The sequence below is a fragment of the Carassius carassius genome, chromosome 37 (assembly GCF_963082965.1).
Source record: "Carassius carassius chromosome 37, fCarCar2.1, whole genome shotgun sequence".
Lineage (NCBI taxonomy): Eukaryota > Metazoa > Chordata > Actinopteri > Cypriniformes > Cyprinidae > Carassius > Carassius carassius.
Genome location: NC_081791.1, coordinates 376,490 through 403,029, shown reverse-complemented (window position 1 = coordinate 403,029; position 26,540 = coordinate 376,490). Strand labels below are relative to the sequence as shown.

Sequence of the window (26,540 nt, the reverse complement as noted above, 5' to 3'; positions counted from 1 at the left end):
ACGTGCATCTCGTTCGGCTCGAGCCAAGGATTCCGATGACATAAGGCACGTGGCTCTGCGACGAACCGTTTGGGAGTTACGAGCGATGCCGTACTCTCTGTCGCCGCAGAGCCAGCGTCAGGCCGATCGGGGCGAGGCCCGGTGACGTTGCAGACGGGGGAGGGTACTACCATCACACAGCGTTTCAGGTGTTTCCATCTTTGTTTGATGGTCCTTTTACATTTCAATTTTCTTATTTTTCCGCTTACAGCGCCACCTAGTGGCCTGTCGCAGCGCCCTTTTACACCTGACCGCTGACTGAGCCCCTGCACAGGTGTGCCGATTTGGGTGAAGGGATCTCACTCCTTCCTGGAGTTATAGCCATTTGAGCCACCTCGGCCACACCACCTTGGCACGTTTTGAGGTCCCCTCGCCAAGGTGAATGGAAATTTCCACTTTTTTTGGATGATTATTGACAGTCAGACTCCAGAGAAGCATTCTGTGCTGATCTGGGTGGGACTGGGCCAAATACCTGCCGCTAGTTTGCAAAAGAAGGTTTTCGACAAAATCCCAAATACCCGAAAATTTCGTCAGAGCGACGAGCCAATCTGAGACCTGCATCTCGTTCGGCTCAAGCCAAGGATTCCGATGACATAAGGCACGTGGCTCTGCGACGAACCGTTTGGGAGTTACGAGCGATGCCGTACTCTCTGTCGCCGCAGAGCCAGCGTCAGGCCGATCGGGGCGAGGCCCGGTGACGTTGCAGACGGGGGAGGGTACTACCATCACACAGCGTTTCAGGTGTTTCCATCTTTGTTTGATGGTCCTTTTACATTTCAATTTTCTTATTTTTCCGCTTACAGCGCCACCTAGTGGCCTGTCGCAGCGCCCTTTTACACCTGACCGCTGACTGAGCCCCTGCACAGGTGTGCCGATTTGGGTGAAGGGATCTCACTCCTTCCTGGAGTTATAGCCATTTGAGCCACCTCGGCCACACCACCTTGGCACGTTTTGAGGTCCCCTCGCCAAGGTGAATGGAAATTTCCACTTTTTTTGGATGATTATTGACAGTCAGACTCCAGAGAAGCATTCTGTGCTGATCTGGGTGGGACTGGGCCAAATACCTGCCGCTAGTTTGCAAAGAAGGTTTTCGACAAAATCCCAAATACCCGAAAATTTCGTCAGAGCGACGAGCCAATCTGAGACGTGCATCTCGTTCGGCTCGAGCCAAGGATTCCGATGACATAAGGCACGTGGCTCTGCGACGAACCGTTTGGGAGTTACGAGCGATGCCGTACTCTCTGTCGCCGCAGAGCCAGCGTCAGGCCGATCGGGGCGAGGCCCGGTGACGTTGCAGACGGGGGAGGGTACTACCATCACACAGCGTTTCAGGTGTTTCCATCTTTGTTTGATGGTCCTTTTACATTTCAATTTTCTTATTTTTCCGCTTACAGCGCCACCTAGTGGCCTGTCGCAGCGCCCTTTTACACCTGACCGCTGACTGAGCCCCTGCACAGGTGTGCCGATTTGGGTGAAGGGATCTCACTCCTTCCTGGAGTTATAGCCATTTGAGCCACCTCGGCCACACCACCTTGGCACGTTTTGAGGTCCCCTCGCCAAGGTGAATGGAAATTTCCACTTTTTTTGGATGATTATTGACAGTCAGACTCCAGAGAAGCATTCTGTGCTGATCTGGGTGGGACTGGGCCAAATACCTGCCGCTAGTTTGCAAAAGAAGGTTTTCGACAAAATCCCAAATACCCGAAAATTTCGTACGAGCCAATCTGAGACCTGCATCTCGTTCGGCTCGAGCCAAGGATTCCGATGACATAAGGCACGTGGCTCTGCGACGAACCGTTTGGGAGTTACGAGCGATGCCGTACTCTCTGTCGCCGCAGAGCCAGCGTCAGGCCGATCGGGGCGAGGCCCGGTGACGTTGCAGACGGGGGAGGGTACTACCATCACACAGCGTTTCAGGTGTTTCCATCTTTGTGTGATGGTCCTTTTACATTTCAATTTTCTTATTTTTCCGCTTACAGCGCCACCTAGTGGCCTGTCGCAGCGCCCTTTTACACCTAACCGCTGACTGAGCCCCTGCACAGGTGTGCCGATTTGGGTGAAGGGATCTCACTCCTTCCTGGAGTTATAGCCATTTGAGCCACCTCGGCCACACCACCTTGGCACGTTTTGAGGTCCCCTCGCCAAGGTGAATGGAAATTTCCACTTTTTTTGGATGATTATTGACAGTCAGACTCCAGAGAAGCATTCTGTGCTGATCTGGGTGGGACTGGGCCAAATACCTGCCGCTAGTTTGCAAAAGAAGGTTTTCGACAAAATCCCAAATACCCGAAAATTTCGTCAGAGCGACGAGCCAATCTGAGACGTGCATCTCGTTCGGCTCGAGCCAAGGATTCCGATGACATAAGGCACGTGGCTCTGCGACGAACCGTTTGGGAGTTACGAGCGATGCCGTACTCTCTGTCGCCGCAGAGCCAGCGTCAGGCCGATCGGGGCGAGGCCCGGTGACGTTGCAGACGGGGGAGGGTACTACCATCACACAGCGTTTCAGGTGTTTCCATCTTTGTTTGATGGTCCTTTTACATTTCAATTTTCTTATTTTTCCGCTTACAGCGCCACCTAGTGGCCTGTCGCAGCGCCCTTTTACACCTGACCGCTGACTGAGCCCCTGCACAGGTGTGCCGATTTGGGTGAAGGGATCTCACTCCTTCCTGGAGTTATAGCCATTTGAGCCACCTCGGCCACACCACCTTGGCACGTTTTGAGGTCCCCTCGCCAAGGTGAATGGAAATTTCCACTTTTTTTGGATGATTATTGACAGTCAGACTCCAGAGAAGCATTCTGTGCTGATCTGGGTGGGACTGGGCCAAATACCTGCCGCTAGTTTGCAAAAGAAGGTTTTCGACAAAATCCCAAATACCCGAAAATTTCGTCAGAGCGACGAGCCAATCTGAGACCTGCATCTCGTTCGGCTCAAGCCAAGGATTCCGATGACATAAGGCACGTGGCTCTGTGACGAACCGTTTGGGAGTTACGAGCGATGCCGTACTCTCTGTCGCCGCAGAGCCAGCGTCAGGCCGATCGGGGCGAGGCCCGGTGACGTTGCAGACGGGGGAGGGTACTACCATCACACAGCGTTTCAGGTGTTTCCATCTTTGTTTGATGGTCCTTTTACATTTCAATTTTCTTATTTTTCCGCTTACAGCGCCACCTAGTGGCCTGTCGCAGCGCCCTTTTACACCTGACCGCTGACTGAGCCCCTGCACAGGTGTGCCGATTTGGGTGAAGGGATCTCACTCCTTCCTGGAGTTATAGCCATTTGAGCCACCTCGGCCACACCACCTTGGCACGTTTTGAGGTCCCCTCGCCAAGGTGAATGGAAATTTCCACTTTTTTTGGATGATTATTGACAGTCAGACTCCAGAGAAGCATTCTGTGCTGATCTGGGTGGGACTGGGCCAAATACCTGCCGCTAGTTTGCAAAAGAAGGTTTTCGACAAAATCCCAAATACCCGAAAATTTCGTCAGAGCGACGAGCCAATCTGAGACCTGCATCTCGTTCGGCTCGAGCCAAGGATTCCGATGACATAAGGCACGTGGCTCTGCGACGAACCGTTTGGGAGTTACGAGCGATGCCGTACTCTCTGTCGCCGCAGAGCCAGCGTCAGGCCGATCGGGGCGAGGCCCGGTGACGTTGCAGACGGGGGAGGGTACTACCATCACACAGCGTTTCAGGTGTTTCCATCTTTGTTTGATGGTCCTTTTACATTTCAATTTTCTTATTTTTCCGCTTACAGCGCCACCTAGTGGCCTGTCGCAGCGCCCTTTTACACCTGACCGCTGACTGAGCCCCTGCACAGGTGTGCCGATTTGGGTGAAGGGATCTCACTCCTTCCTGGAGTTATAGCCATTTGAGCCACCTCGGCCACACCACCTTGGCACGTTTTGAGGTCCCCTCGCCAAGGTGAATGGAAATTTCCACTTTTTTTGGATGATTATTGACAGTCAGACTCCAGAGAAGCATTCTGTGCTGATCTGGGTGGGACTGGGCCAAATACCTGCCGCTAGTTTGCAAAAGAAGGTTTTCGACAAAATCCCAAATACCCGAAAATTTCGTCAGAGCGACGAGCCAATCTGAGACCTGCATCTCGTTCGGCTCGAGCCAAGGATTCCGATGACATAAGGCACGTGGCTCTGCGACGAACCGTTTGGGAGTTACGAGCGATGCCGTACTCTCTGTCGCCGCAGAGCCAGCGTCAGGCCGATCGGGGCGAGGCCCGGTGACGTTGCAGACGGGGGAGGGTACTACCATCACACAGCGTTTCAGGTGTTTCCATCTTTGTTTGATGGTCCTTTTACATTTCAATTTTTTTATTTTTCCGCTTACAGCGCCACCTAGTGGCCTGTCGCAGCGCCCTTTTACACCTAACCGCTGACTGAGCCCCTGCACAGGTGTGCCGATTTGGGTGAAGGGATCTCACTCCTTCCTGGAGTTATAGCCATTTGAGCCACCTCGGCCACACCACCTTGGCACGTTTTGAGGTCCCCTCGCCAAGGTGAATGGAAATTTCCACTTTTTTTGGATGATTATTGACAGTCAGACTCCAGAGAAGCATTCTGTGCTGATCTGGGTGGGACTGGGCCAAATACCTGCCGCTAGTTTGCAAAAGAAGGTTTTCGACAAAATCCCAAATACCCGAAAATTTCGTCAGAGCGACGAGCCAATCTGAGACCTGCATCTCGTTCGGCTCGAGCCAAGGATTCCGATGACATAAGGCACGTGGCTCTGCGACGAACCGTTTGGGAGTTACGAGCGATGCCGTACTCTCTGTCGCCGCAGAGCCAGCGTCAGGCCGATCGGGGCGAGGCCCGGTGACGTTGCAGACGGGGGAGGGTACTACCATCACACAGCGTTTCAGGTGTTTCCATCTTTGTTTGATGGTCCTTTTACATTTCAATTTTCTTATTTTTCCGCTTACAGCGCCACCTAGTGGCCTGTCGCAGCGCCCTTTTACACCTAACCGCTGACTGAGCCCCTGCACAGGTGTGCCGATTTGGGTGAAGGGATCTCACTCCTTCCTGGAGTTATAGCCATTTGAGCCACCTCGGCCACACCACCTTGGCACGTTTTGAGGTCCCCTCGCCAAGGTGAATGGAAATTTCCACTTTTTTTGGATGATTATTGACAGTCAGACTCCAGAGAAGCATTCTGTGCTGATCTGGGTGGGACTGGGCCAAATACCTGCCGCTAGTTTGCAAAAGAAGGTTTTCGACAAAATCCCAAATACCCGAAAATTTCGTCAGAGCGACGAGCCAATCTGAGACCTACATCTCGTTCGGCTCGAGCCAAGGATTCCGATGACATAAGGCACGTGGCTCTGCGACGAACCGTTTGGGAGTTACGAGCGATGCCGTACTCTCTGTCGCCGCAGAGCCAGCGTCAGGCCGATCGGGGCGAGGCCCGGTGACGTTGCAGACGGGGGAGGGTACTACCATCACACAGCGTTTCAGGTCTCCCAGACTTACCAAAGCCGAGATGGGCATCGTCGTGTCCGGCTTCTTCCCCGCTGCATCAAATCAACATCGCTTCTCGGCCTTTTGGCTAAGATCAAGTGTAGTATCTGTTCTTATCGCTTCTCGGCCTTTTGGCAAAGATCACGTATCTTGTCGGACGGTTGAGACTGCGATCGCCTCTTGGAGGTTTCCTGACTTGAGATCTTTTTATATCTTGAGTCACACAACTTCGAGAGGTACATTGAATTCTGCTGCTTCGGGCTCCAACAAGTTTTAAGGTAAGGTCTTTTAATTATTTATTTGGTTATTTATTGTTGTATTTATTGTTGTTTTAAGTTTTTAGGCTGTTGGTGCCTCCATCATGTCGGCTGCTCGTGCCGGCGTGCGGAGGCACCACAGCGTGCGTTTTTTATTCAGGCAGGTTGAGGGGAAGCTCCTTGGAATGTCCCGTATGGACTTTTCAAGGAAGCTGATCCAAAAGACCTTAGCTTTTAGATCTGACGACCAGAATTGTTTGATGACTCTGCCCTTGAACAAAGGATTTGATGTCAGTTTTAAAACCGCTTCCCTGCTTAATGACTTTTGGCAAAGGTTTGATTCAGTTAAAGCCCAGTTCTCCATGTTTACTGTCGAGAAACTTTCGGATAACACACTTAAAACTGTGATTGTCAGGATGTTCAATGAAACAGTGACTGGAGATGATATTTGTGTTTGGTTGGGTAGATTTTGCACTGTGCGAGGCCAGCCTGTCAAAGTGTTGGATGAAGATGGCATTTGGACATGCTCCTGGCGAATTCCCATTAAACAATGGGAAGACGCTGGGGGCTACCAGGGCCTGAAACATCTGCCTTCCATGATTGTGCTCGGAGAGAACAGAGGCTACATACATTATCAAGGAATGCCCAAACTCTGCAGGAAGTGTTGCAGGTTTGGTCATCTCGCTGAAGCATGCCAAGAGTTAATATGTGGGAAGTGTAGAGAAATTGGTCACAGTTTTGATGATTGTACCAATGGCAGACGGTGTAATCTTTGTGGAGAAACAAACCATCTCTACAGAGACTGCCCTAAAAGTTTTGCCAACAAGCTCAAAATGGCCGCCCCACATGGGCAACAAACGAATGAACAAAGGAAAGAGGAGGCGGTCCCTGAGGTTTTGGCGGGAATTTCAAATCCCCAGCCGGCCTCAGGGATTGGGCAGGAAGGAGGAAGTGGGGCGGCCACAGGGGCGGAGTCAGATATTGAACTGGAAAAAGTCACGGAAGGAGAAGTGAGCGAGGAAGAAACAAGCTCTTCCCTAGAAACGGTGTCAGATTTGGTGCAGGAATCCAGTGGGAGTGAATTTGAGTGTTCACTCCCAAATGCTCAAGTGCAAAAAAGACCTGCGGGATCTCCTCTGGTGGAAACAGAGGAGAAAAAAGCTAGGGCAGCACAGCGGCTTGATAGTTCCGATTTGGAAGATCAAGAACGTATGTGGCCCCTAGAATCCCCAAATGAGGTTTCCTTTTTGCACATCAAGCTAAGAACATCGTCGCCTAGGGAGTTACAAGAGGGCTTCTCTGTAGCACCCGATGTGTCGAGCACCTGCTCTCCGGGCCCCAGTTCATCTGGGAGAAAGGAAGAGCAGGTGAAACAAGATAAAACATGATTTTAAGCATATTTTTGTAGTCTTTTAGTCTTCTGTTTAAATGTCTCATACTGTTTTAACCATACTGCTCATGGCCCTCACTATCTCTACCATAAATGTAAGAAGTGTGAGGTCCACCTTGCGAGCACAGAGCATTTTATCCCTTTTAAAGTCTTTTAAGTCAGATTTGTTTTTACTGCAAGAGTGTGCTCTGCCCTTTTTAAGTAACCACAGGAAGTTGGAGGAGATGTGGACCATGGGGCCCTCAATATGGAGTGGCTCCAACTTCAACAAGAATGATGGTGTCGCTATTTTAATAAAAAATTCAAACATCACGGTGAAGGATAGCACTGTGGTGAGGGAAGGGCGGGCTCTTTTAGCAAACCTGACTTTTTTAGGGAGAGATTTTAAGGTTCTTAACGTGTATGGTTTTACAGAAAAAAATGACAGGTATGAGCTTTTAGAAGACCTGCAGCCCCACATGTTAGGCAGGGCTCCCCTAATAGTAGCAGGGGATTTTAACTGTGTTTTATCAAAAACAGATAGGAAGAGAGTAGGAGAAGATTTTAAGGTCGATAAGACATCGGTTTTATTACAAAATTTAGTCAAGGATTTTAAGTTAGTTGACTGTTTTAAACAACTACATCAAAGAGAGGAGGGCTTCACCTGGTTCAGTGGTGATGGCGCCAGAGCCTCTCGAATTGACTATGTTTTTGCAAGGGACTGCCCGCCAACCGATACAACATTGACCCCTCTCTTTTTTTCTGATCACATGATGCTGTCTTGCACCCTTTCACTTTCCCCGGGTGTGACGGTAGGAGGAGGGATGTGGAAGCTGAACTGTTCCCTATTGGTGGATGAAGAAGTGGTTAGAGAATATAGGGAGCAGTTCAGCCAATGGCAGACCCTCCAAGACTTTTATGAGACACGTGCACAGTGGTGGGAAATGGTAAAGGACCGGACAAGACAGTTTTTTAGGAAGGTAGGGAAAGATAAAAAGAATAGGGAAAAGAGATGCATGATGGGGTTGCAAAAAAGATTACAAAGATATTTTAATCTTTTAAATAATGGTTTTGATTTTAGCCAAGAAATAACAGATGTAAAAAAAGAAATGTCAGTTTTATCTCGTATCCAAAGTAAAGGTGTTATTTTAAGAAGCAAAGAAAGAGAAATTGAGGAAGGTGAAAAGTGTACAAGTTACTTTTTTAAAAAGATAATAACAAGGGGAGGGGCAATAACCAGGGTTAAGGTAGGAGGGAGGGATGCAAACACAACAGAAGAGATTTTAAAAAATGTAGAGGGATTTTATGAGGATTTGTATTGTAAAAAAGATGTACACGACGATACGGCAAGGGAAGTTTTAAATTTTTTAGTCAAGAATGTTAATGGCCAAAATAAGTTTTTATCCCAAGATTTTACTATTTTAGAATTACATAAAGCTCTTAAAGGTTTTAAAAAGGGGAAGTCCCCAGGAGCAGATGGACTTCCCCTAGAGTTTTATCTTACTTTTTGGGATATTTTAGCACATGAATTATTGGCTGTTTTTAACAACTTTGAGACTCTTGACAGACTACCCGACAGTTTTAGGATAGGGATAGTGTCTTTACTGTACAAAAAAGGGGACAGGACTGACTTAAAAAATTGGAGACCAATCACGCTTTTAAATTTCGATGGTAAACTTTTTAGTAAGATTTTAGCGACACGCATGTCGACTGTTTTAGAGGACGTGATCCACCCGGATCAAGCTTGTGCTGTGCCCGGAAGAAAGATAACAGACAACCTAGTGCTGATTAGAGACGCCATCTGTTACGCGAGAGACAGAAATATTCGGCTAGTAGTCCTAAATTTAGATTTTGAAAAAGCATTTGATCGAGTCTCGCACCAGTACCTCTTCCAGGTACTGGATAAAATGGGGTTTCCAGAGAGGTTTATAGCCTGGGTGGGACTGCTGTACAAGGGAATAGTCAGCAAAATTCTAATAAATGGGCATCTTTCCAAAGCTGTGAACATACACAGTGGTGTCCGTCAGGGATGTCCTTTATCTCCTCTTCTGTATGTGGCTTGCATCGAGCCACTGGCACAGATCTTGAGAAGGGACAAATGGATCAAAGGACTGGACGTTCCTGGGACGGGTGGACTGACGGCGACCTGTGCTTTATACATGGACGACGTAACTCTTTTAGCCACAGACTTTTTATCCATACGAAGAGCACTGGACTTGACTGACTGGTACGGTCGGGCCTCGGGCGCCAAACTCAATAGAAACAAGTCCGAGGCCCAGCTCTTCGGGCCGTGGGGAGACGTGGACACAGGAGGACTTGATTTGGTTTTTAAAGACAATGATTTTAAGATTTTAGGCGTTAAATTTGATAAAGACGGAGGTGGACGAGACAACTGGACTGACTTGCTAGGGAAAGCTAGGAAAAGACTGGGGTTTTGGGGACTAAGACAGTTGACAATTGAAGGTAAAATTTTAATTTTTAAATCTGTGATTTTACCTCTGATTTTACTTGTCTGTTCTGTTTTTAGCCCCCCTCGGCGGTTCCTGGTGAGACTGGAGAGGGCGGTGTTTTATTTCCTGTGGGGGTCCAAGTGGGAGCGCCTGAAGAGGGAGACCATCAAGAAAAGGCCAGAGAATGGTGGAAAAGGCCTCCCAGACCCCCACCTGTTTTTAGGCAGCCGCTTCACCGCCCTGCACATTAGTTATGCCATGACCCCATCCAAAGAAATCAAGACGGCTGCAATGGTGCGATTTTGGATGGGGTCTTACCTAAGAACATTGAAAATTTTACCAGTAGACTTGAAAACCCCAGTGTCTTTTAACTTGCCTAAAGAGTACAGTTTTATAAAAAATTTTTTAAAGAAATATCTTTTAGAGAGTGAAGATGTCACCATTTTAACTAAACACAAGTCTCTCATTTCTGTTGTGCAGGACCGGGAACCGGTGAGTCCAGTTCCAGGCCTCACACTAGGTGAGGCCAAACAAGTTTGGAGGAACGCTGCTCACCCCGCTCTCCAGAACAGGCACAAGGATTTATCATGGATGGTGGCTCATGAGATCCTCCCGGTCAGGGCGGTTATGCACTCCAGAGGCATGGCCAAAAACCCCATCTGCCCTCGGTCCGGCTGCAATTCCCTGGAGACCGTCCACCACCTACTCTGGGAGTGCGGCGCTGCGCGGGACCTGTGGGCCAAGACCGGCCCCTTGTATTTCCCGTGCCTACCAGCAGGTGGGGCCCAGTTCGGGTACCAGCTCGCCATCCTTGGGGTGGGCCGGGGCTTGAACGACATGACAGCACAGGAATTCACCTCGCTCTGGCTCACCCTCAACGTCATCAAGGATGCCATCTGGGCCACCAGAAACCTGCTGGTGGGGAAACGCGTTACGGTAACCCTCCATGCATGCGAGCTAAAGGTAACATCAATGCTGCAGGGGTACCGGACGACGATATTCGGACGGGGGGGCCGGGGCCGCACAGAGAGGGTCCCGGCAGGCACCGACCCTGGCTGCCCGTAGATGCACCCTCACCATTCTGGCTACGGGAACAGCGGGCCGGAGGAGAGGGGATCTCCGCTGAGCCTGTAAAGCAGCATCTCATGTCCCTGTTCTGGAGAGTGGGGTGAAGACCGACTTGATAAGGACTCATCCCCGGTCTTGCACAACAGATGTTTTTTTTTTTTTATTGGTTTTTATCCAATAAATTGGTTTTTATTGTGTTTTATCAATGAAATTGGTTTTATTAACATGCATATGAGGCTTGTTTGCTTTTTAAATTTGTATTTTACTTTTGAATCCGATCGCACCTTGTAAACACACCTCAAATATGGACTTTTAAAAACAAGCAAAACACTGTGGTTTAATCAAATTTTTTTTTAACAATGATTGTTTCTTTCATTTTACCATGTGTATTTATTATATATTATATGGCTTGTTTTAATGTGTGCTTGAAGAAAAAAATGTGTGTGAAAGTAAAAATGCAAATGAAAAAAATGTAAATAGTGACAATAAAACTTTTTCGAAAGAAAAAAATCTGTTCTTATCAGTTTAATATCTGATACGTCCCCCATCCGGGGACCACATATTAAATGGATTTTTAGATCACGGAGCTGGAGCCGGGGCTTGCTCCGTCCATTCCACGCATCGGCCTGGTATTGCAGTGTCTCCAGGAACGGTGTGCTTTCCCTTTTTCGGGAATGCCATTTATTGTGACGAATAGCAGAGCAAGTAATGAGGTCTGCCTTTGCAGGTCCTGTGGTTTATTGCGGACTCTCTTCTGAGGCACCCCCCTGAGGTGTTGGACTCTTCCACTAACGATGCTCCCACCTGAGGTCTCGGAGTCTTTCACTGACGAGGTGATGTATCGAATTCGGTGTGTTTGGTTAAAGGGAGTCAACTAAAACCAGCGTTGGGAAGCAGTTTCCAGGCCAGTAATGGAAGTCGCCCATCCTTCCTTTGTTGGGGTTTACGGAGGGCTAACCGTTGGTGAGGATGGTAGAGACGCAAATTGTACCTCTGGCTGGCCGCCTGGGTCTTCATACTTACCTGGCAGGGGAGGCACCATGATCAAGAAGGCGGTTCACCCAGGGCGAGGCTTGTCCATTGCACTACGGCCATGCTGACCCCTGCGAATTCCCCAAATGTGGGAATCTCGACTGCATAATTTATGGTAGTGGGGGACTGCGTTCGCGCTCTCCCCTGAATTAACTGGTGAAACAAAGCAGAAAGATCTATCTCAGTTACTTTTTAGTTTCAGAATGATGAGTCCTGCCACATGCTGGGTATGTGTTTTGAGCTCATGAAACAAAATCACTTACGCTCTTGAAATATCGGTCCCTGGTGTGTGGTTTAGTTCGAATTTTGCACAGACCTCACTTTGCAAGTCGATTGGATTGACTGCAGCCTAGCTGTAGCTGTCTCCATGTTTGTTTTTCGTTGTGCTTTTTCAAATCATATTAGTTCTTTTCCGCTTACAGCGCCACCTAGTGGCCTGTCGCAGCGCCCTTTTACACCTGACCGCTGACTGAGCCCCTGCACAAGTGTGCCGATTTGGGTGAAGGGATCTCACTCCTTCCTGGAGTTATAGCCATTTGAGCCACCTCGGCCACACCACCTTGGCACGTTTTGAGGTCCCCTCGCCAAGGTGAATGGAAATTTCCACTTTTTTTGGATGATTATTGACAGTCAGACTCCAGAGAAGCATTCTGTGCTGATCTGGGTGGGACTGGGCCAAATACCTGCCGCTAGTTTGCAAAAGAAGGTTTTCGACAAAATCCCAAATACCCGAAAATTTCGTCAGAGCGACGAGCCAATCTGAGACCTGCATCTCGTTCGGCTCGAGCCAAGGATTCCGATGACATAAGGCACGTGGCTCTGCGACGAACCGTTTGGGAGTTACGAGCGATGCCGTACTCTCTGTCGCCGCAGAGCCAGCGTCAGGCCGATCGGGGCGAGGCCCGGTGACGTTGCAGACGGGGGAGGGTACTACCATCACACAGCGTTTCAGGTGTTTCCATCTTTGTTTGATGGTCCTTTTACATTTCAATTTTCTTATTTTTCCGCTTACAGCGCCACCTAGTGGCCTGTCGCAGCGCCCTTTTACACCTGACCGCTGACTGAGCCCCTGCACTGGTTTGCCGATTTGGGTGAAGGGATCTCACTCCTTCCTGGAGTTATAGCCATTTGAGCCACCTCGGCCACACCACCTTGGCACGTTTTGAGGTCCCCTCGCCAAGGTGAATGGAAATTTCCACTTTTTTTGGATGATTATTGACAGTCAGACTCCAGAGAAGCATTCTGTGCTGATCTGGGTGGGACTGGGCCAAATACCTGCCGCTAGTTTGCAAAAGAAGGTTTTCGACAAAATCCCAAATACCCGAAAATTTCGTCAGAGCGACGAGCCAATCTGAGACCTGCATCTCGTTCGGCTCGAGCCAAGGATTCCGATGACATAAGGCACGTGGCTCTGCGACGAACCGTTTGGGAGTTACGAGCGATGCCGTACTCTCTGTCGCCGCAGAGCCAGCGTCAGGCCGATCGGGGCGAGGCCCGGTGACGTTGCAGACGGGGGAGGGTACTACCATCACACAGCGTTTCAGGTCTCCCAGACTTACCAAAGCCGAGATGGGCATCGTCGTGTCCGGCTTCTTCCCCGCTGCATCAAATCAACATCGCTTCTCGGCCTTTTGGCTAAGATCAGAGGGACGTGGTCGCGATCATCTTCTCTGGAAGGAAATAGACGATTACCGGGCGGTGGTTGTAGTCTCTCCGGACAGGGATATATCTTGGACTTCACCTGTGAACAGCATTTTTTTTCTTGTTTTTCTTCTTTCTTCAGGTTCTTTTTCCAGCTCGCCTAGGAAGGAGAAAAACACTAGCGTTCACAGGTAAAGTGCCCTTTTATTCATTTATTTTGCTGTATTATTATTTAGTGTCCTTTTAAAAGTTTAGTTATTTATTCTATCAGTCTTTTAGACATTTATTGGCTGTTGTACGTATTTTTAAAGGGCTGTTGGTGCCTCCACCATGTCGGCTGCTCGTGCCGGCATGCGGAGGCACCACAGCGTGCGTTTTATGTTTAGAAAAAATGATGATGGAACGTTAATGGGGATGTCCAGACTTGATTTCTCACGGAAACTCGTACAAAAGGTTTTAGGATTTTCAGCAAATGATGTAAATTGCTTATTGACCCTTCCCCAGAACCGTGGTTTTGATTTGAGCTTTAAAGGCGCTGCACTGCTAAATGTTTTCTGGTCTCGTTTTGAAGCGGCAAAAGCCAGTCTTTCCATGTTCACAGTTGAAAAACTGACAGACAATTCCCTGAAAGTGGTAATTGTTCGAATGTTTAATGAAACTGTGAGTGGAGATGACATAGCGATATGGTTGGCGAGATTTTGCTCTGTTCGGGGCCAGCCTGTTAAGGTTTTAGACGAGGACGGCATCTGGAATGGCGCGTGGAGAGTTCCCATTAAACAATGGGAGGATCCACACGGCTTCCAGGGCTTAAGTCAGATTCCTTCTATGATTGTGCTGGGAGAAAACAGAGGCTACATTCATTATCAGGGGATGCCCAAACTGTGCCGTAAATGCAGTCGGTTTGGGCACCTCATAGAGGCATGTCAGGAAACAGTTTGTGGTAAGTGCAAAGAAATTGGGCACATCTATGAAGAATGTACCAATGGCAGAAAGTGCAATCTTTGTGGTGAATCCAACCATCTCTACAGAGACTGCCCTAAATCCTTTGCCAACATATTAAAAGCAAAAATGGCTGCCACCAAAAACCAAACGAGTGAAAAAGAGGCAGTCCCTGAGGTTTTGGAGGGAATTTTGAATACCCAACCAAGCCCAGGGACTGGTCGAGACGGAGCGGAAGGGGCGGGTCAAGGGGTGGAGTCAGGCGCGGGTAACGGTCGGGAGGAGGAGACTCCGCCCATCCAATTAGGAAAGCAAAATGTGAGTATGGAAATGGATAAAGAAAGTGAAGAGGAGAAAGAGTCAGATGAATTGACCCCCTCCTCTTTGGAAACTGTACCCGATCTAGACACCGAGCAAAACACTTCAAGCAGTATAGGCGGAATAACTCTAGATTGGTTACCTAATGCTCAGCTGCAGAAAAGACCTGCGGGGTCTCCTTTGTGTCAAACAGAGGAGAAAAAGTTGAGGTCCACCAGCTCAAGTAATGAGGAAGGAGACAGGGTGTGGCCCTCAGCCTCCCCGAATGAGGTTTCGTTTCTGCAAATACAGCTAAGAACATCATCGCCAAAGGAGCCGCAAGAGATTTTCTCTGCGGATCCTAAGGCGGTGGACACCTCCGTTCCTGAACCCAATACTATCACTAGTAAAGAGGAGCGGGTGTCACAAGAGTTTTTTTGATTAAAATGAACTTTGTAGTCTTTTAAATAAAATGTTTTAGTTCCTTTTTAAGCTCATGCCTTTTTACCTAATTTATTCACCATGGCCCTCACAATTTCAACAATAAATGTAAGAAGTGTGAGGTCCATGGTCAGAGCACATACTATTTTATCCTTTTTAAAATCTCAAAAGTCAGATGTCTTTTTACTACAAGAGTGTGCCTTACCCTTTTTATCTAGTTACAGGAGGTGGGAGGAGCTATGGACGCCGGGACCCTCCATATGGAGCGGGTCCAACTTTAACAAAAATGATGGAGTGGCGATTTTAATAAATAACCCTCACATCCTGGTGAAGGGGAGCACGGTGGTAAGAGATGGGCGGGCTATTTTAGCGAATATGACTTTTTTAGATAGAGATTTTAAGGTGTTAAATGTGTACGGTTTTACAGGTAAAAACGATAGGTATGAGCTTTTAGAGGAACTGCAGTCCCACATGCTGGGGAGGGTACCATTAGTGGTAGGGGGAGATTTTAACTGTGTTTTAGCCAAAACTGATAGGAAGAGGGTGGGGGCAGATTTTAGGTTTGATAAGACATCAGTTTTAATGCAAAGTTTAGTTAAGGATTTTAAATTAACTGACTGTTTTAAGACTTTGCATCCAAGAGAGGTGGGCTACACCTGGGTCAGTGGTGATGGCACCAACGCCTCTCGCATTGACTACATTTTCGTACGCGATTGCCCGCCGACTGATGCTATATTAACACCCCTATTCTTTTCCGATCACGTTATGCTGTCTTGCACTATTTCCTTCACCACAAAATTGACGGTAGGGGGAGGGATCTGGAAACTGAATTGCTCCCTTTTGCAGGATGAGGAGATAGTTAGTGACTACAGGGAGCAATTCAGTCAGTGGCAGACCCTCCAAGACTTTTTCGATTCACGTGCACAGTGGTGGGAGATGGTGAAACACCGGACGAGACTGTTTTTTAGAAAGAAAGGGATTGGAAAAAAGAACAAAGAAAAGAGACGCATGTTGGGACTGCAAAAAAGATTACAAAGGTATTTCAAGTTTGTTAATGGAGGGTTTGATTTTAACGAGGAATTAAATGAGGTTAAAAAAGAAATGGCTGATTTGGAAAAACAAAGAAACAAAGGGTTGATTTTAAGAAGTAAGGAACAAGATCTGGAGGAAGGTGAAAAATGCACAAGATACTTTTTTAAGAGGATTTTAACAAATAAAGGGGTAATTACTGAATTAAAAAAGGGGGAGAAGGAAGCCAGAAATACAGAAGAGATATTAGAAGAAGTAGAAAGATTTTATACAGATTTATACAACAAAAAAGAGATAACAGAGGAAGCCATAGAAAATATTTTGGGAAATTTAGAAAAGAAAATTGATAATGAGTGTGCTATTTTAACCCAAGATTTTACTCTTTTAGAGCTTACAAAATGTATGAAGGATTTTAAAACTGGTAAGTCGCCGGGAAGTGATGTCCCAAAATTTTGAATAAAATTCCACGGGAAGGCCATTTTAGCACCAGAACTTTTAATGGTTTTTAAGGACTTTAAAACTGTCGGGGAGTCGGTCCAGTCTATCAGACTAGGCATTGTTTCACTTTTGCATAAAAAAGGAGATAGGACAGATTTAAAAACGTGGAGACCAATCAGCCTTTTAAATTGGGATTGCAAACTTTTTAGCAAGCTTTTAGCTAAACGCATGTCCCTGTTTTTAAAGGATGTGATCCACCCGGATCAAGCATGTGCTGTGCCCGGGAAGAGGATCACGGACAGTCTGATATTGATCCGAGACACCATCTGTTTTGCGAGAGACAGAAACATTGGCCTAATAGTGGTAAATTTAGATTTTGAAAAAGCTTTTGATCGGGTCTCGCACCAGTACCTATTGCAGGTACTGGAGAAAATGGGCTTCCCAGGGAGGTTTTTAGCATGGGTGGGATTGCTGTATAATGATATAACCAGCAAAATTCTTGTAAATGGGCATTTAACAAAAGCTGTTAACATTCACAGCGGCGTCCGTCAAGGGTGCCCGTTATCCCCGCTCTTGTATGTGGCATGCATTGAGCCATTGGCACAGCTTTTGAGAAGGGACCAACGGATCGCAGGATTTAATCTACCAGGAGGTTTGATAGCAAAATGTGTTTTATACATGGACGATGTGACAATTTTAACGACTGACTTTTTATCTGTCCGAAGAGCTTTGGAACTTACAGATTCTTATGGACGGGCCTCTGGCTCCAAATTAAACAGAAACAAGTCAGAGGCCCAGCTCTTCGGACAGTGGGGCGACATAGACGTGGGAGGGCTGGAAGTGACTCTAAGAAATGATAATATAAAAATTCTAGGCATAAAATTTGATAAGGAGGGGGGTGGACAAGGTAATTGGACCAATGCTTTAGGGAAAGTAAGACAGCGACTGGGTTTGTGGGGACTAAGGACTTTGACGATGGAGGGAAAGATTTTAGTTTTTAAAGCTGTGATTTTACCTCTGTTTTTATTGTTGTGCTCTGTTTTTACCCCCCCCAGGTCCTTCATTTTAGCAGTGGAACGTGCTGTCTTTTATTTTCTCTGGGGATCCAGGTGGGAGAGAATAAAGAGAGAAACAGTCAAGAAAAGAAAGGAAAACGGAGGCAAAGGACTGCCAGACCTAAGCCTTTTTTTAGGGAGTCATTTTACAGGATTACATTTTAAGTATGCCACGGCCCCATCCAGTGATAAGACCGCAGCAATAGTGAAGTTTTGGATGGGGTCGTACTTACGCTACCTAAAAATTTTAACCGTAGATCTTAGAACCCCAGTGTCTTTTAACTTGCCAAAAGAATATGCATTTATTAATTTTTTTTTAAAGAAACATGACCTAGAACGAGAAAATGTGGACATTTTAAAAGACCATAAAAAGATTATCTCTGTTGTGCAGGACCGGGAGAAGGTGAGCCCAGTTCCAGGGCTAACTGAGAGCGAATCCAAAACAGTGTGGAGAAACGCAGCCCACCCCGCTCTTTGGAACCGGCAAAAAGACCTGATGTGGATGGTGGCCCATGAGATCCTACCAACCAGGGCGGTTATGCACTCCCGCGGCATGGCCGCCAACGCAAAGTGCCCACGGCTCGGGTGTAATCAGGAAGAGACCGTGCGGCACGTCCTCTGGGAGTGCGGTGCTGCACGGGACCGGTGGACCGCGACCGGCCCCCTGGTTTTCCCATGCCTGCCAGCGGGTGGGGTCCAGATGGACTATAATCTCGCCGTCCTAGGGGTGGGCCGGAGGATAAAGGATTTAACATCAAAACAGTTCACAACACTCTGGTTCACCCTGAATGCTATAAAGCATGCAATCTGGACTGCCAGAAACCTGCTGGTGGGGAAACGGGTGATGGTGCCCCTCCAAGCCACTGTAAGGATGGTGGAGAACATGCTGCAGGGGCACCGCGCCCAATCATTCAGAGCGGGGGCCGGGGTTGCCACTGAGAGAGTCCCGGCCACCACCGACCCTGGTTGCCCGTAGATGTACCTTCACCACTTCCGGCTACGGGAGCAGCGGGCCAGAGAGTACGGATCTCCTCTGGGTCACTGAAGCTGGGTTTGATTGCCTGGGACCGAAGAGTGGGAGAGGCCCAAATTGAAAGATTACCTCCCCGATCAAGCACAATAGAGAACCCTTTTTTTTTTTTTTTTTTTTTTTTTTTTTTTTTACATAGTTTTATTTTGGCTTTTAAAACACACTGAAAGCACTTTAAAGGAAAATAAAAATGTATGTAAAAGAACAATTCATCAATGTGTAACCTTATAACCCCTCTTTTTTTTTTTTTTTTTTTTTTTTTTTTTTTTTTTTTTTTTTTTTTCTTTTTTTTTTTCCCTTATGGTCATTTCAAGTACTTTGTCTGTATCTTAACATAAGGCATGTCTTGGAGATCCAGGATTTTAGTGGTGTGTTAACCGTCATTGGAACGATTGTTTTTTAATTTTTTATTTTATTTTTTTTTACTCATACCTGCATGTGAACATATATGTTGTATTTTATCTATTACTTGACGTACTGTTGTACCACTTTTGATTAAATATCAATAAAACCAGTCAAAAAAAAAAAAATCTGTTCTTATCAGTTTAATATCTGATACGTCCCCCATCCGGGGACTACATATTAAATGGATTTTTAGATCACGGAGCTGGAGCCGGGGCTTGCTCCGTCCATTCCACGCATCGGCCTGGTATTGCAGTGTCTCCAGGAACGGTGTGCTTTCCCTTTTTCGGGAATGCCATTTATTGTGACGAATAGCAGAGCAAGTAATGAGGTCTGCCTTTGCAGGTCCTGTGGTTTATTGCGGACTCTCTTCTGAGGCACCCCCCTGAGGTGTTGGACTCTTCCACTAACGATGCTCCCACCTGAGGTCTCGGAGTCTTTCACTGACGAGGTGATGTATCGAATTCGGTGTGTTTGGTTAAAGGGAGTCAACTAAAACCAGCGTTGGGAAGCAGTTTCCAGGCCAGTAATGGAAGTCGCCCATCCTTCCTTTGTTGGGGTTTACGGAGGGCTAACCGTTGGTGAGGATGGTAGAGACGCAAATTGTACCTCTGGCTGGCCGCCTGGGTCTTCATACTTACCTGGCAGGGGAGACACCATGATCAAGAAGGCGGTTCACCCAGGGCGAGGCTTGTCCATTGCACTACGGCCATGCTGACCCCTGCGAATTCCCCAAATGTGGGAATCTCGACTGCATAATTTATGGTAGTGGGGGACTGCGTTCGCGCTCTCCCCTGAATTAACTGGTGAAACAAAGCAGAAAGATGTATCTCAGTTACTTTTTAGTTTCAGAATGATGAGTCCTGCCACATGCTGGGTATGTGTTTTGAGCTCATGAAACAAAATCACTTACGCTCTTGAAATATCGGTCCCTGGTGTGTGGTTTAGTTCGAATTTTGCACAGACCTCACTTTGCAAGTCGATTGGATTGACTGCAGCCTAGCTGTAGCTGTCTCCATGTTTGTTTTTCGTTGTGCTTTTTCAAATCATATTAGTTCTTTTCCGCTTACAGCGCCACCTAGTGGCCTGTCGCAGCGCCCTTTTACACCTGACCGCTGACTGAGCCCCTGCACAAGTGTGCCGATTTGGGTGAAGGGATCTCACTCCTTCCTGGAGTTATAGCCATTTGAGCCACCTCGGCCACACCACCTTGGCACGTTTTGAGGTCCCCTCGCCAAGGTGAATGGAAATTTCCACTTTTTTTGGATGATTATTGACAGTCAGACTCCAGAGAAGCATTCTGTGCTGATCTGGGTGGGACTGGGCCAAATACCTGCCGCTAGTTTGCAAAAGAAGGTTTTCGACAAAATCCCAAATACCCGAAAATTTCGTCAGAGCGACGAGCCAATCTGAGACCTGCATCTCGTTCGGCTCGAGCCAAGGATTCCGATGACATAAGGCACGTGGCTCTGCGACGAACCGTTTGGGAGTTACGAGCGATGCCGTACTCTCTGTCGCCGCAGAGCCAGCGTCAGGCCGATCGGGGCGAGGCCCAGTGACGTTGCAGACGGGGGAGGGTACTACCATCACACAGCGTTTCAGGTCTCCCAGACTTACCAAAGCCGAGATGGGCATCGTCGTGTCCGGCTTCTTCCCCGCTGCATCAAATCAACATCGCTTCTCGGCCTTTTGGCTAAGATCAAGTGTAGTATCTGTTCTTATCAGATAACAGACAACCTAGTGCTGATTAGAGACGCCATCTGTTACGCGAGAGACAGAAATATTCGGCTAGTAGTCCTAAATTTAGATTTTGAAAAAGCATTTGATCGAGTCTCGCACCAGTACCTCTTCCAGGTACTGGATAAAATGGGGTTTCCAGAGAGGTTTATAGCCTGGGTGGGACTGCTGTACAAGGGAATAGTCAGCAAAATTCTAATAAATGGGCATCTTTCCAAAGCTGTGAACATACACAGTGGTGTCCGTCAGGGATGTCCTTTATCTCCTCTTCTGTATGTGGCTTGCATTGAGCCACTGGCACAGATCTTGAGAAGGGACAAATGGATCAAAGGACTGGACGTTCCTGGGACGGGTGGACTGACGGCGACCTGTGCTTTATACATGGACGACGTAACTCTTTTAGCCACGGACCTTTTATCCATACGAAGAGCACTGGACTTGACTGACTGGTACGGTCGGGCCTCGGGCGCCAAACTCAATAGAAACAAGTCCGAGGCCCAGCTCTTCGGGCCGTGGGGAGACGCGGACACAGGAGGACTTGATTTGGTTTTTAAAGACAATGATTTTAGGATTTTAGGCGTTAAATTTGATAAAGACGGAGGTGGACGAGACAACTGGACTGACTTGCTAGGGAAAGCTAGGAAAAGACTGGGGTTTTGGGGACTAAGACAGTTGACAATTGAAGGTAAAATTTTAATTTTTAAATCTGTGATTTTACCTCTGATTTTACTTGTCTGTTCTGTTTTTAGCCCCCCTCGGCGGTTCCTGGTGAGACTGGAGAGGGCGGTGTTTTATTTCCTGTGGGGGTCCAAGTGGGAGCGCCTGAAGAGGGAGACCATCAAGAAAAGGCCAGAGAACGGTGGAAAAGGCCTCCCAGACCCCCACCTGTTTTTAGGCAGCCGCTTCACCGCCCTGCACATTAGTTATGCCATGACCCCATCCAAAGAAAACAAGACGGCTGCAATGGTGCGATTTTGGATGGGGTCTTACCTAAGAACATTGAAAATTTTACCAGTAGACTTGAAAACCCCAGTGTCTTTTAACTTGCCTAAAGAGTACAGTTTTATAAAAAATTTTTTAAAGAAATATCTTTTAGAGAGTGAAGATGTCACCATTTTAACTAAACACAAGTCTCTCATTTCTGTTGTGCAGGACCGGGAACCGGTGAGTCCAGTTCCAGGCCTCACACTAGGTGAGGCCAAACAAGTTTGGAGGAACGCTGCTCACCCCGCTCTCCAGAACAGGCACAAGGATTTATCATGGATGGTGGCTCATGAGATCCTCCCGGTCAGGGCGGTTATGCACTCCAGAGGCATGGCCAAAAACCCCATCTGCCCTCGGTCCGGCTGCAATTCCCCGGAGACCGTCCACCACCTACTCTGGGAGTGCGGTGCTGCGCGGGACCTGTGGGCCAAGACCGGCCCCTTGTATTTCCCGTGCCTACCAGCAGGTGGGGCCCAGTTCGGGTACCAGCTCGCCATCCTTGGGGTGGGCCGAGGCTTGAAGGACATGACAGCACAGGAATTCACCTCGCTCTGGCTCACCCTCAACGTCATCAAGGATGCCATCTGGGCCACCAGAAACCTGCTGGTGGGGAAACGCGTTACGGTAACCCTCCATGCATGCGAGCTAAAGGTAACATCAATGCTGCAGGGGTACCGGACGACGATATTCGGACGGGGGGGCCGGGGCCGCACAGAGAGGGTCCCGGCAGGCACCGACCCTGGCTGCCCGTAGATGCACCCTCACCATTCTGGCTACGGGAACAGCGGGCCAGCGGGCCGGAGGAGAGGGGATCTCCGCTGAGCCTGTAAAGCAGCATCTCATGTCCCTGTTCTGGAGAGTGGGGTGAAGACCGACTTGATAAGGACTCACCCCCGGTCTTGCACAACAGATGTTTTTTTTTTTTTATTTGGTTTTTATCCTATAAATTGGTTTTTATTGTGTTTTATTAATGAAATTGGTTTTATTAACATGCATATGAGGCTTGTTTGCTTTTTTAAATTTGTATTTTACTTTTGAAACCGATCGCACCTTTTAAACACACCTCAAATATGGACTTTTAAAAACAAGCAAAACACTGTGGTTTAATCAATTTTTTTTAACAATGATTGTTTCTTTCATTTTACCATGTGTATTTATTATATATTATATGGCTTGTTTTAATGTGTGCTTGAAAAAAAAAAAAAAAAAAATGTGTGTGAAAGTAAAAATGCAAATGGAAAAAATGTAAATGGTGACAATAAAACTTTTTCGAAAGAAAAAATCTGTTCTTATCAGTTTAATATCTGATACGTCCCCCATCCGGGGACTACATATTAAATGGATTTTTAGATCACGGAGCTGGAGCCGGGGCTTGCTCCGTCCATTCCACGCATCGGCCTGGTATTGCAGTGTCTCCAGGAACGGTGTGCTTTCCCTTTTTCGGGAATGCCATTTATTGTGACGAATAGCAGAGCAAGTAATGAGGTCTGCCTTTGCAGGTCCTGTGGTTTATTGCGGACTCTCTTCTGAGGCACCCCCCTGAGGTGTTGGACTCTTCCACTAACGATGCTCCCACCTGAGGTCTCGGAGTCTTTCACTGACGAGGTGATGTATCGAATTCGGTGTGTTTGGTTAAAGGGAGTCAACTAAAACCAGCGTTGGGAAGCAGTTTCCAGGCCAGTAATGGAAGTCGCCCATCCTTCCTTTGTTGGGGTTTACGGAGGGCTAACCGTTGGTGAGGATGGTAGAGACGCAAATTGTACCTCTGGCTGGCCGCCTGGGTCTTCATACTTACCTGGCAGGGGAGACACCATGATCAAGAAGGTGGTTCACCCAGGGCGAGGCTTGTCCATTGCACTACGGCCATGCTGACCCCTGCGAATTCCCCAAATGTGGGAATCTCGACTGCATAATTTATGGTAGTGGGGGACTGCGTTCGCGCTCTCCCCTGAATTAACTGGTGAAACAAAGCAGAAAGATGTATCTCAGTTACTTTTTAGTTTCAGAATGATGAGTCCTGCCACATGCTGGGTATGTGTTTTGAGCTCATGAAACAAAATCACTTACGCTCTTGAAATATCGGTCCCTGGTGTGTGGTTTAGTTCGAATTTTGCACAGACCTCACTTTGCAAGTCGATTGGATTGACTGCAGCCTAGCTGTAGCTGTCTCCATGTTTGTTTTTCGTTGTGCTTTTTCAAATCATATTAGTTCTTTTCCGCTTACAGCGCCACCTAGTGGCCTGTCGCAGCGCCCTTTTACACCTGACCGCTGACTGAGCCCCTGCACAAGTGTGCCGATTTGGGTGAAGGGATCTCACTCCTTCCTGGAGTTATAGCCATTTGAGCCACCTCGGCACGTTTTGAGGTCCCCTCGCCAAGGTGAATGGAAATTTCCACTTTTTTTGGATGATTATTGACAGTCAGACTCCAGAGAAGCATTCTGTGCTGATCTGGGTGGGACTGGGCCAAATACCTGCCGCTAGTTTGCAAAAGAAGGTTTTCGACAAAATCCCAAATACCCGAAAATTTCGTCAGAGCGACGAGCCAATCTGAGACCTGCATCTCGTTCGGCTCGAGCCAAGGATTCCGATGACATAAGGCACGTGGCTCTGCGACGAACCGTTTGGGAGTTACGAGCGATGCCGTACTCTCTGTCGCCGCAGAGCCAGCGTCAGGCCGATCGGGGCGAGGCCCGGTGACGTTGCAGACGGGGGAGGGTACTACCATCACACAGCGTTTCAGGTCTCCCAGACTTACCAAAGCCGAGATGGGCATCGTCGTGTCCGGCTTCTTCCCCGCTGCATCAAATCAACATCGCTTCTCGGCCTTTTGGCTAAGATCACGTATCTTGTCGGACGGTTGAGACTGCGATCGCCTCTTGGAGGTTTCCTGACTTGAGATCTTTTTATATCTTGAGTCACACAACTTCGAGAGGTACATTGAATTCTGCTGCTTCGGGCTCCAACAAGTTTTAAGGTAAGGTCTTTTAATTATTTATTTGGTTATTTATTGTTGTATTTATTGTTGTTTTAAGTTTTAAGGCTGTTGGTGCCTCCATCATGTCGGCTGCCCGTGCCGGCGTGCGGAGGCACCACAGCGTGCGTTTTTTATTCAGGCAGGTTGAGGGGAAGCTCCTTGGAATGTCCCGTATGGACTTTTCAAGGAAGCTGATCCAAAAGACCTTAGCTTTTAGATCTGACGACCTGAATTGTTTGATGACTCTGCCCTTGAACAAAGGATTTGATGTCAGTTTTAAAACCGCTTCCCTGCTTAATGACTTTTGGCAAAGGTTTGATTCAGTTAAAGCCCAGTTCTCCATGTTCACTGTCGAGAAACTTTCGGATAACACACTTAAAACTGTGATTGTCAGGATGTTCAATGAAACAGTGACTGGAGATGATATTTGTGTTTGGTTGGGTAGATTTTGCACTGTTCGAGGCCAGCCTGTCAAAGTGTTGGATGAAGATGGCATTTGGACATGCTCCTGGCGAATTCCCATTAAACAATGGGAAGACGCTGGGGGCTACCAGGGCCTGAAACATCTGCCTTCCATGATTGTGCTCGGAGAGAACAGAGGCTACATACATTATCAAGGAATGCCCAAACTCTGCAGGAAGTGTTGCAGGTTTGGTCATCTCGCTGAAGCATGCCAAGAGTTAATATGTGGGAAGTGTAGAGAAATTGGTCACAGTTTTGATGATTGTACCAATGGCAGACGGTGTAATCTTTGTGGAGAAACAAACCATCTCTACAGAGACTGCCCTAAAAGTTTTGCCAACAAGCTCAAAATGGCCGCCCCACATGGGCAACAAACGAATGAACAAAGGAAAGAGGAGGCGGTCCCTGAGGTTTTGGCGGGAATTTCAAATCCCCAGCCGGCCTCAGGGATTGGGCAGGAAGGAGGAAGTGGGGCGGCCACAGGGGCGGAGTCAGATATTGAACTGGAAAAAGTCACGGAAGGAGAAGTGAGCGAGGAAGAAACAAGCTCTTCCCTAGAAACGGTGTCAGATTTGGTGCAGGAATCCAGTGGGAGTGAATTTGAGTGTTCACTCCCAAATGCTCAAGTGCAAAAAAGACCTGCGGGATCTCCTCTGGTGGAAACAGAGGAGAAAAAAGCTAGGGCAGCACAGCGGCTTGATAGTTCCGATTTGGAAGATCAAGAACGTATGTGGCCCCTAGAATCCCCAAATGAGGTCTCCTTTTTGCACATCAAGCTAAGAACATCGTCGCCTAGGGAGTTACAAGAGGGTTTCTCTGTAGCACCCGATGTGTCGAGCACCTGCTCTCCGGGCCCCAGTTCATCTGGGAGAAAGGAAGAGCAGGTGAAACAAGATAAAACATGATTTTAAGCATATTTTTGTAGTCTTTTAGTCTTCTGTTTAAATGTCTCATACTGTTTTAACCATACTGCTCATGGCCCTCACTATCTCTACCATAAATGTAAGAAGTGTGAGGTCCACCTTGCGAGCACAGAGCATTTTATCCCTTTTAAAGTCTTTTAAGTCAGATTTGTTTTTACTGCAAGAGTGTGCTCTGCCCTTTTTAAGTAACCACAGGAAGTTGGAGGAGATGTGGACCATGGGGCCCTCAATATGGAGTGGCTCTAACTTCAACAAGAATGATGGTGTCGCTATTTTAATAAAAAATTCAAACATCACGGTGAAGGATAGCACTGTGGTGAGGGAAGGGCGGGCTCTTTTAGCAAACCTGACTTTTTTAGGGAGAGATTTTAAGGTTCTTAACGTGTATGGTTTTACAGAAAAAAATGACAGGTATGAGCTTTTAGAAGACCTGCAGCCCCACATGTTAGGCAGGGCTCCCCTAATAGTAGCAGGGGATTTTAACTGTGTTCTATCAAAA

At 47.6% G+C, this 26,540-nt stretch overlaps 4 non-coding genes and 4 pseudogenes across 4 annotated transcripts; all 8 read left to right on the top strand.

The window, feature by feature from the left end:
• The first annotated feature begins 5,579 nt into the window (after positions 1 to 5,579).
• On the top strand, positions 5,580 to 5,739 carry LOC132118865 (U2 spliceosomal RNA; annotated as a pseudogene).
• Positions 5,740 to 11,142: 5,403 nt separating this feature from the next.
• Positions 11,143 to 11,318, top strand: LOC132118832 (U2 spliceosomal RNA; annotated as a pseudogene).
• A 352-nt stretch (positions 11,319 to 11,670) lies between these two features.
• Positions 11,671 to 11,834, top strand: LOC132118721 (U1 spliceosomal RNA). Its single transcript, XR_009425949.1, has one exon. It is a non-coding gene; the product is annotated as a U1 spliceosomal RNA (small nuclear RNA).
• Positions 11,835 to 19,041: 7,207 nt separating this feature from the next.
• On the top strand, positions 19,042 to 19,240 carry LOC132118839 (U2 spliceosomal RNA). Its single transcript, XR_009426032.1, has one exon. It is a non-coding gene; the product is annotated as a U2 spliceosomal RNA (small nuclear RNA).
• Positions 19,241 to 19,592: 352 nt separating this feature from the next.
• On the top strand, positions 19,593 to 19,756 carry LOC132118714 (U1 spliceosomal RNA). The gene has a single exon (XR_009425942.1). It is a non-coding gene; the product is annotated as a U1 spliceosomal RNA (small nuclear RNA).
• An 876-nt stretch (positions 19,757 to 20,632) lies between these two features.
• On the top strand, positions 20,633 to 20,809 carry LOC132118862 (U2 spliceosomal RNA; annotated as a pseudogene).
• Positions 20,810 to 22,940: 2,131 nt separating this feature from the next.
• Positions 22,941 to 23,115, top strand: LOC132118827 (U2 spliceosomal RNA; annotated as a pseudogene).
• Positions 23,116 to 23,467: 352 nt separating this feature from the next.
• LOC132118841 (U1 spliceosomal RNA) lies at positions 23,468 to 23,631 on the top strand. The gene has a single exon (XR_009426033.1). It is a non-coding gene; the product is annotated as a U1 spliceosomal RNA (small nuclear RNA).
• Positions 23,632 to 26,540: the final 2,909 nt, after the last annotated feature.